This window comes from Notothenia coriiceps, unplaced genomic scaffold (assembly GCF_000735185.1).
Source record: "Notothenia coriiceps isolate Sejong01 unplaced genomic scaffold, NC01 NC01_scaffold00031492, whole genome shotgun sequence".
Taxonomy (NCBI): Eukaryota; Metazoa; Chordata; class Actinopteri; order Perciformes; family Nototheniidae; genus Notothenia; species Notothenia coriiceps.
In genome coordinates this window covers 306,042-316,699 of record NW_011364193.1, presented here as the reverse complement: position 1 = coordinate 316,699, position 10,658 = coordinate 306,042, and the positions used below count along the sequence as shown (strand labels likewise).

Sequence of the window (10,658 nt, the reverse complement as noted above, 5' to 3'; positions counted from 1 at the left end):
GTAAGACCCCCCCGGAGGTCGAAGTTAATCTTAAATGTTTCCATTTTATGCTTTGTAAGTTTGTTTCGTAACGGAAGAAATTTAAATATATTTATAAAGCTGACAAGTCAAGTCAAGCAATCTGATTGGTCGATAGCGTTTTTGCGGACCTCTTTGATTACAGATTTGAAACATCGTTGCTTGCTTTAAAAGTAGCACAATTCATTATGTTAAACCTTCAAAGGTATCTAGATATCCCTGCCCTAATGGCAAAGGAACTGCACACTGAATATGTTTTGCCGTTTGATGTCTATGTCTGGACCGCTGCATAAAAAGGAGGGTTTCTGCCCCGTTACTTCTCTCCTGCTTTCTTGTTCCAGTAAGCAAACAGCCCAACGGTATACTGTTTTTCTCAGACGCGGAGGGATACTGACTTGTTGTGAAAAGTAACTTACAATTCTACCCGTGGTATACGCTCAGTATATCACGGCTAAGAACCAATCAGATTGCTTGATTTGACTTGTCCGTTTTATAAACAGTGATAGATGTTAAGGACTAACGTTTATAATAAATACTTTTGTATTGATTTTAAGATCTTTTCATAGTTCATACAATCATACGTATTGGGATCATTTGTATTAATGTGGACCGGAGGGAGAGGGTGACAAGCAGAAGTTTCACTTTCATTTTTTATTTCAATTCCAACTTTGGTCATGAAGAATATGTTTCTCTGTTGTTCATTAAATAACAGCATCAGAGCACGGTGCAGAGTCTCTAGATGAGTCCCTCGTTCTTATTAAACATCCATGTTGTAGTCCGTTGTATAGAAAACTGTAGTTTCCATAGTTTCCCCACAGCAGCAGACGCACAAAATGACGTCCGCTGGCGCATCATAAACACGTCGGATAGTGAAAGTGCAGTCGGATTCTCTAAAGTAAAGTAAAGACTAAAGTCTCTTCTCCTAAATCCTTTTGAATTCTCCTATCCACTATCCCTTAACCCTGTGATGTTTCAGTCAGAGGTCAAGGAATAGACGATAGGGTTAGAATGTAGGAGCTGATTTTTGGATTATCCGACCGCAGCCCTGTCAGACGAACAGCTGTGCGGTCGCTTCACGTGACGCTCTGGAGGAAAGGACGTGCCATTGCTCTTAAAACTAATTTCCCTGCTTCTCGTGGTGTCCTTGCGTTTCTCCATGCTTCCCTGGTGGGAGGGACTAGACGCAGGGAAACGACGCAAGTGAGGGACGCAAGGATTCCATTTAATCGACCTGAGAGGGACCCTTGTTCTTGCTTGCTGCATGAATGCTGTTTTATAATGGCATCAGACATCCATTATTACATTTTTCGGGGTTTTTCAGAAATATTAAATAACTTGTCCTAAAACTAAATTAATGTTTGAGAATGTTTTGTAATTTTAAGCAGCAAACTTGATGTCAAATGAGACCTTGCGGGAATTCTTTGAAGTGGAATGAACAAAAAACAGTAGAGAGCAGCAAGGTTTGATGAATGCCTTGATGGAGGCATTCTTCTCTTCCTTTCTTCTTCCTTTCTTCTTCCCTCCCTCTTTCTTTCCAACCCCCAATAAAAAAACTCAGACCCCGTTGGATGGTTTTCTATCTTTGGGGGGAGAGCTTTACACAAACAGCCAGAGCCAATAGAGAGCACTCTGTATTGAGCGCTCAGTTCTTTCAAATGCTGCGTTTTAATAGCTTTCACAAACATCATCAAGAATCCTCTGCCAGCAATAATGGACCTCTTTTCAATTGCTGGCTCATACTTATCCCCAAGTGACACTGCCTGGTCATTTGGACATCCTAGATAATATTATCTCTGCTGCCCATGCAATCATTATATTTCTACAGCACACACTGTGAATGATCAGTAAATACACACACACACACCTTGAGCAGGATGCATGCACGCTCAGACCTGCAGAAGTGCTGTAATTAAAGATGTTGCACACACTGTACACAAACCCACACTCAAGTGTATTTGTGCAGATAATGAATAACTCACAGGTATAGCAGCCATTTTCCACTAGGATGGGTCATGATCTTAGGCGGATCAATTTACTGACTTCCACCAAAGTTATCACAAAGGTGAAGTTACTGAAATATTTTTTATTCTCGGTGTAGGAGGTAAGAAGTATACAACAATTTCAATTCAGCTATTGGAGTGTATGGGTAATTCTTATAATGAAAAAGAGAAATTAGAGAATAACAACATTATTCAATTGTGTAAAGTAATTTAGCACTCCACTCTATCAGTCACAAGAGTAAATTAGCACAGCTTTGACTGCAACCTTAACACTTTTGAATACATAACACCATTATCTCGCAGTAAAATCACCCGAACCAGTTTAGTTCACCTCAGTGGCAGAAATAAGTCTGGGTGTTAATGCATGTTTCATTTATGAGATGAAGAAACAATAAACTAAACTTATTAATTGACAATCCGACTTAGGATGTTGTAATTGGTGGATATTTTAAGGAAAGCCTTTGAGCAAAACTGTTTCTTGACTTCACCTGTTTTCACTTCACTTTCACAGAAAAAATACTTTATCTCTTTTTGAAAATATTCTCCAGCAGGGTTTATTTTGTTAAATTATATGTTGTATGTTTTCTAGTCCACATTGCAGCTTTGTGATTTGCCACACTCTGTGACTCAGTGGAAAAAGAGAGAGTCAGACGAAGAGCTTGAACAAACAGATGGCTGGATGAAGCAATTTTGCTGAACCGACCAAAAACACAACATTACACGATATAATTGCAGCCATTACATTAGACCGCTAAACTCCAGGTTTCCCTTGCAGATTTGACTGATGCCTGAGGGGAGGCAGTTGGGATGGAAACTGTGAAACTCATCTACAAAGGCTTATTGTGTGCGTCATTTGTGCTGTGATTGAATGTAAACCTTTTTTTTTTCAAACAAATAGCAGAAACCTAAAATGACATCTCTCAGTTTAATTACACATTGACAAACGATAATCAGTAACACACATGTTGTTAACCAAATGTCTCTGTTCTGCCTCTGAATTAATCCTTATTTACACAAACATTTTATATGTTCTTTATTATGGGTACGTTATTTTAAAATGGTGATATGCATATATTCCTGGGACAACTCATAGACTTTATATTTCTAAACAATAATATGCCAATCTAACTCGGTGGTGAGTGTCAGGCTAATGGAGCTACTGTTAGCTTCACTAGCTACTGTAGCTAGCATCCGATAAAATCTGAACAAATGTCCTTTCAGTATGAGCACATTAACAGGTTCAAAGAGTATGTAGTTACTGGGAATTCAAAAATAAAAGCTGCATGTTTGATTTTGAAAGAATTAAAAAAACAGTGACTCTTCAGTGTCTGAAACCTTAGTTCTCTGATACAGTAGCTTGTTTGCTTCAAAGTATTTTCATTCATTTAGACAAATATTGACTGATCCGAGTAAAATCAAAGAAAAAGTTCATTGTATGGAATTATTCATCTTTATCTGATGCATACCAACAAACATGCTGTTGTTAAATGCTTTAGAGAACCAAGAGCAACTTGAAAAGGAAAATATTTAAATCCTTCTTACTATTGTCAGTGAAGCCCTAAGTATGGATGAGGTAAAATAAGCATGCACAGTAAGTATGCAAATGCATTTCTGTAGGAACAAACAGAATACGATTTTGCATTGTTTTACTTTTTCCTTCCAGTCATTTCAACTGTCTTCAAAATATTCAATTCATCAGTTAAAAATGCTTACAAGTCTATCCTGAGAGTGTAGAACGCCTTTGAAATAATTAGAAATTAATTTTAATTTAAATAGCATTTTAAATAAATGATAAACTCATTTCTGTTATCAAATAATAATAAAATGATCAGTATGGGAGTTTGACTAAATCTTGCTGCTTCTTATACTGTACTAGCAATATTAGTGAGTGTTTAGCCAGAGTGAGACAATGAAGGAAACTATTTGTGTTTCGATACATACATTGTGTCATTATTTTCTCTTAGCATGACAGAATTTTGTTCCAGAGTTGACCTCAGCTGTCATGCTCTGAATCCTTACATTTGACACACAAGTGTTACTTTCTATCAAATGACACAGCCGCTCTTTGAGGGAGTCTCATTGAACCAAACACTTTCACATGCATGTGAATTACTCTGAAACAAGCAACATATTCGTTGTTCTGTCTGTTTGTGTATGTGAGGGTCAATTCATGAAGACTTGAGGCTGTCGTCAGCTCAGGCTAGTCCACACTTACACAGGTATTTTTAAACGTAGCCTTTTCTACACATTTGGACTTTTCCAGTCCCCTTCTGCAGGATTATCCACTTTTTCATGGCACATCTGTGCTCTCAGTAGTTTTCTTAATTGCAATTAAACAAATAGTTTACTCCTCATTTCGCATGATTTTGTAAGGATTTTAATTTCCTGCTCTTCCATTGGCCAAGAAAACTGCTCTGTCCAATCTCACTCACCAAAGACTGCACTTCCTGTAAACAAAACAGAAAAAGGCTGAGAAGAAATGTACACTTCTGCATGCAGTGAAGAAAATAGAAGCGACAGAGAGTAGTAAGATATAGCTGCGTGGATCGTACTGTTTGAGTGACAATCGTAGGAAAAAATGAGTTACTGCAGTATGAATTCAGACCAACAGTGAGCTAAAGGCGGGCCTGTCAAACGCTTATTTTGCTTACTGTATGTGAAGAGTAAGTGCTAGACCTTTGAAGTGACTAATCGTGCAAGCAAGAACAGGAGGAAAGAGCATGTACAGCACCCCCCCAACCCCCCTCGGAGATGTATCCTGCCTTGGCAAATGCCAAAAGGATCAACCAGATGCTGAAACATCTGTGAGTTTAATTCATTGACTGATAACTCCATATGGGGATTCTCCCTTGGTGATATGGGTGAGAAATAATTAATCCTTGTTTTATTCATTATTTTCACAGTGCTTCCTCCCTACAGTATGCTGCCTGTTGCGAAGGCAAACCCTGCACTTGTCGTCACATATGGCCACATTATGATAAAAAAAGCATGTATGATACCTTAATATATTATATGATAGTGGTATACTGTGCATTATTCAAAGCATTGTATGATACATCCAAGATCTGAATGGGAATGCAATGACTGATTTTTATTGTATCATCATAACTTTGCTAAAGATTGTCTAGGATACAATCGGTCTAAAGGAAGTCCTCTGTGATTGAATATGTAGCGATTGACAGTCTATGTCAAGTATAGTAGAAGACCCAGGGCATTTTTTCAAATCACACGTTTTAATGTCCCCATTAAGCCAGTTTGTGTAATATTTCAATCTCAACAGCAGTGCCCAAATGCATCATCTGGCCAAATGTAATCTAAATCAGCCCTGTGGGGCCTGAATTTCTCAAGCACCTGAGACATCGTGTTCTTCGTTATCATGAACAATGCCTGATTAATGTTCCCATTTGAATTCATTGTGTGGAGACAAATACATGTCATGCACAAGGGCAAAACTAAATGAGGGACTCACCAAGGGGGAAAAAATGGTTTGAACCTTGAAGTATCTAAATTAAGAATGTACAGTCCCACACAACAAGTGTTAGAATTTCACACTTTATCCAGTGTAACACATTTTCATTTCCAAGTTCCTTTAAAAAATGTACTCAAAAATGATTTTCATAAGGATCTAAATGAGATTAAAGTGCACAGTCATATCAGAGGATTGATTGCATATCGCCACTGGAGATATACAGGCACTTAAGTATTTAAGCTGCAACACACAGACTGTTTATTTGTTTCACTTTCTCCATAGACTTTACAGCACACAATGAAATAGGGTTGGTCTCTCTGATTGATTTGCAACTTGAAAAACTATTGTCATATTTATGATGAGATCATAACCCTGACTAAGAAAAAAACAATGTCAACTCATTGTATTGTTGCTGAATTGCAAACTTCCCTCTAGGTTGCGCTGACATCGGCCCAAGGTGGTACAAGAATGGATCCAACTCTCAATCAATTTGTGGCCTTGTGAGACCCAGAGTACTAGAAGTAGTCCTTTACTTCAATGTTGTTCCTATTGACGAGCCCTGTACTCAGAGGACACATTAGTGTATTTGGGTAGACAATAGATTAAAGCAATAAGGTGGAAGGGTTGATGAGCATGGATTGCTGAGTGTGTACAGGACACTGTGCAAAGTTTAAAGTGGCACCACGAGACTTGGTATTGGCAGTTACACAAAAAGACTGCGAGATAAACAGATAGATATTTGGAAAAAGGTTTGAAGTGTTGAAATGTAACCTTCATTAACACTCACCAGGCATACTACTCAAAAAGAGGAAAGGTATGGGACAACAGCAGTGTCTTTCCATCTGGTTGAGTAAAAAACACGTTATCCAGTGTAAACTGGGAGAGCACCTTTTGTCTCAGAGGCAAAAATGTGCCTTTTATAGTGCTTCTTTACATAGCTAATCCAAGGAAATGTCTTTGAGGCCGCTCATTCTTCCATGTCAGCCGGTCCACAGTGCAGGCAACAGGACGAAAACTGTACGGCTGTGAAAAAAGCTTGAAAAGGGAAATTGTCAACAAAAATAAAGCAGTTCAGGGAGAATGAATCAAAACATCCCTAGTCAGGTTGAGCACTAGTGGGCAACATCATGTGCTCGGTCAGAGATGTGAGTGGTCAGTCCAAATACATTATCTCTGCTCTCCTTTTGTGCAGTGCTAGAGATGTTATTATTGAAAGCAGCTGCCAGCTGTGCCAGCCCAAAAGGGAGAATCAGTCGGATGTTCAGCTTGATAATGTGAGCCAACTGTGCTCACCTTTATTTCCATAGAAGTCCAAAAGAAACATTTTCAAATTCTCTGACCCTTAAGGTTGCACCCTGTCATATGCTGAATTTAACAATTCACATAGTCAATTAAAATGAAAACCGTTTTTGTTTGTTTAGCCGTGAAGGCATTTGGGAAATGATGAAGCATATTTGCAATAAATATATATAAATATTTGCAAGTGAACATAGGGAGTAAAAAAACCTTTCTAATGAATTAGCATTCTAATCTCTGCAGCCACATTGAAGGCCTTTGTGGATGTTGTTTATTTCCTGACTTTTGATAGACCCAGCAGAAACAAAAATACAAAAGATTTTTATTTAGTGATCCACACACAACGATTTGTGTTATTCTCTATGGCTGAGAAATTAAATAAAATATGATTAATACTACATTTATCACAGTAACTACGATGCCATGAAGACATAATTCTATAATTCGATAGTTATTATTAGAATATACTTATTTATATCATTATGCTACAATCTTAGTCTTATGGGCTTAAAAGTTCTGTCAAGCTGCACCAGAGATGTATGAATTCCAAAATCTTTAAAAAAAAGTACAGGAGTGAGTACAGGAGGGGATTTTTTAAAACCCTTATGGTTGAATTTGATATGAGTATGAGAACAGGGACTGTAAACTTTAATAGGCAAAGATTTGTCCCACAATAAAACACAGATATTGTCCCAAGGCATTATGTCCAAAAGCAATCTCTCAGAGAACATATACTTTCCTCTTAAACATGTTTATCAAATGTGGAAGACATCTAAAACCAGTCTGACCCTAGCTATGGGAAGCCTATATGTTTTCACTGTGCATGAAGAAAACACTATTGCAAAAGTATTGTGATTGCTTATTTGAGCTAATATTGAATAAAATGTTGTTCTATCGAATAAGCAGCATCATTCTCCATAAACAGCCCCCTCCCTCCCTGTCTCTTATGTAAGTACCTCTCTTTCTGCGGCTGTTCCTTGGCTCTCTTCTTATCAGACGCGTTCAGCTGTCGTTGGAGCGTCCATAGGGACTGTCAGTGTACCGGGCTTCTTGGCAATAGTCAAAGCCTTTAATTTTCACTACTTTCCAATATTTAAAATATCTTTTCACTCTAGTGATTTCCCCTCCATCTTTCCCCGCATCTTTGCACAGATGAACCGTGACAAAAATAAACACTAACAATATACAGACCAATAGATTTTCAAAGACTTTTGGGGGGAAATCATTTCTCCTATCTCTCCTTGTTGTGATTTCCACCATACTTAGATTATTATGTAATTGAGTTTGTGTGTATTGGTGTGAGGGTTTTGGGGCAGATTTGTAAACCTGTAAAATAAAGCAAACAATAATTATATATAATTATACGTGGATTATTTACACTAATTAGTCTTTCCTTGGTTTATTTAGTAAATGTTTTATCAAGGAGGTTAGCATAACAGAGACTAAAGGGAAGTAAGAAAAAGACAAAGATTTGTCAGCCATAGCATTTAAGCTAAATGCTAACATCAGCATGCTTACATAGTCATAGCGACAATGGTAACATGCTAATGTCAAGCAGTTATATTGTTAACAATGGTCTGCATTTAGTTGAGTGTGTTCATATGCTTACTTATGCTAATTAGCAACGATCAGAAGGCATATTACAAGTTAATGTGGATGTCATTTGCCCATTAGATGGGTTTGGTCTAATGGCGCATTCCATTGCAGGGCCTCGCTCGGCTTAGTACGGTATAGTTAGGCCTTGTTAGGCCTTTTTAGGACTGGCTCACTTTATGCTGCGTTTCCATTACAGTTTAGTAGCTGGGGCAGTAACTATAGTAACGCAGTGTAGGCGGAGCCGCCACATCATCTTCAATGCGAACCACAGAAAAATAACATCGACCGTTAGCTGTTAGCACTCAAGCTCACAGCTCCTCATATCTGTTCATAAACTAGACAAAAGTTAAACAAGTACAAACCACAGACTGTCTGTGTCATGGCGAATACAGTCGCTGGTTTATTTATGTCTGTATAGGCCGTTGTTTTGAGTGTGGACAGTCGGAGCATATACTGCGTTAGCTTAGCCGATCTCCATTTAGAAAAAAACGCTATTCGCCTGCCGTCTGTCTGCAGTCTTGTCAAAGCATGAATTCATGGTTTTTACTAAGCGGTATCAGTATGTTGTTACTTCGGGATCATTTTGAAATGTGTATTACAATTAAATCAGGGTCAAATATGTTCATTTTGTTTTAGTTGTAGCCAGGGCCGGCCCTGACCAATTAGCTGCCCTAGGCAAGATTTTAGCTGGCGCCCCCCCCAATGCAGACACTTAGACTTACTATGACTTGCGCGTGCATACCAAAAACAAAAACAGAAAGATATGGACGAAAGATGTGTTTTTCCTATCCATTTGAACATTATTTAAGTGTTTAAGCGTTATTTAATTTTAATATTGAAGTTAAAAGCATCAATCTGGTGCACTTTGAGAGCAACATTCGGAAATCTATGGATACATCTCTCAACACCCATATGAAACAGAACTGTAAGCAGATTTTCTTTTTCTTTATGGATATTTTAAAAATCATTCCCCTTTCAAACTGTATTCTTGTTTATTAATAACACATTTTTTGTACTGTCATATAGTATTTTATACCTGTTTTTCACCTATTCTCTTATTTTTGTATAACTATAATGATCATATAAAGGTGTGCCTTTACCTCTATGAGCTGAGGTTATCAGAGCCTCTCAGTCTTTCAGGAGAGAGCTCTCTAAAGCTCTCCCCCCCGCGGATTTAAAAAAAAAAAATTTTCGGCGCCCCCTATGGGTTGATGCGCCCTTAGCATTCACCTATACTGCCTATGCCGAGGGCCGGCCCTGGTTGTAGCCCCCCTGCGATTCTCTCTCTAGTTTAGCATACTCAGCCCGACTCAGCCTGGTTGTTGGCCCGCTAAGAACCTCGATTTTATGGGACCAGAAAAACTGTGAAATAGTACCCGCTAGCCGGTACTACGCTAAGTGGAAACGCAACCAAAAACGCTTAAACCGCGCTCCGCGCTGTAGTGGAAAAGCGCCATAAAAGGGGGCGGCTAATGGGTCATTGTTCCCTTCATTTGTAGCCCCCCCTTTATGCCCCATGCCCAATTTGGCATTGCAGCAAGTTTGATGTATTTGCAAGATGGTCTCTTCTTCTAATCCTAAAGTTCAAAATCCTGGATTTTGTTGATGATTATCAAGTAAAACGTGTCATTAATTTATTGATGAACTTTGAGAAACAGCTATTTCAAAATAGAACTCTGATAACTGATACCTGAACCCCAAAAGTGATTCAAAAACATTGCAGTTAAACACAATTTGTCCCTTTCACCCTGTTCTGATTGTATTGCATTAAACATCATGTATTTACTGATACAGTAAATACATTATGTTTTTTTACTCAAAGTATATTGTTGATGTTAGATGCTTCAATGTAGCGACAGAACTCCAATGTCATGTTCATGTCGAATTAGATGTTCTCACATAAGCTGCCAACTGCGATAAAAAAACTCATTCCACATCAACTTCTTACTGGTAATTACAAGTAGCATTGTGAGACTTTCAGCAGGCTCTGATGTCTCTGGAAAGCATCACAAAATGTGGGAGGTTGTCACAACGCATTCCCACCACTGCTGACAACTGAGCTTAAATGTTTACATTCCCATACAAGAGCCCTTTTTCAGAAAACAGCACTTTCACATTACACCTTTGATTGCCAGAGATGCAGAAACTGACGGCTGACACAATCGAATGTGTGAGAATATTAAAAAAAAGCTTTGAGTCAAAATGCCATGCTATTTATTTGATCAAAGCTTTTTATTTATGTGTAAATGCAGTGTTTGTGTTACTGTATGTTGTGATAA

General features: G+C 38.2%; 1 long non-coding RNA gene across 1 annotated transcript in view; it reads left to right on the top strand.

Moving 5' to 3' along the window:
• LOC104960013 (uncharacterized) overlaps positions 1-8,917 on the top strand; it is a 15,928-nt gene extending 7,011 nt beyond the window's left edge. Inside the window, exon 3 of the long non-coding RNA XR_799944.1 lies at positions 8,907-8,917. This is a non-coding gene — a long non-coding RNA (uncharacterized lncRNA). The remainder of the gene's footprint in view (positions 1-8,906) is intronic.
• The last annotated feature ends 1,741 nt before the right edge of the window (positions 8,918-10,658 follow it).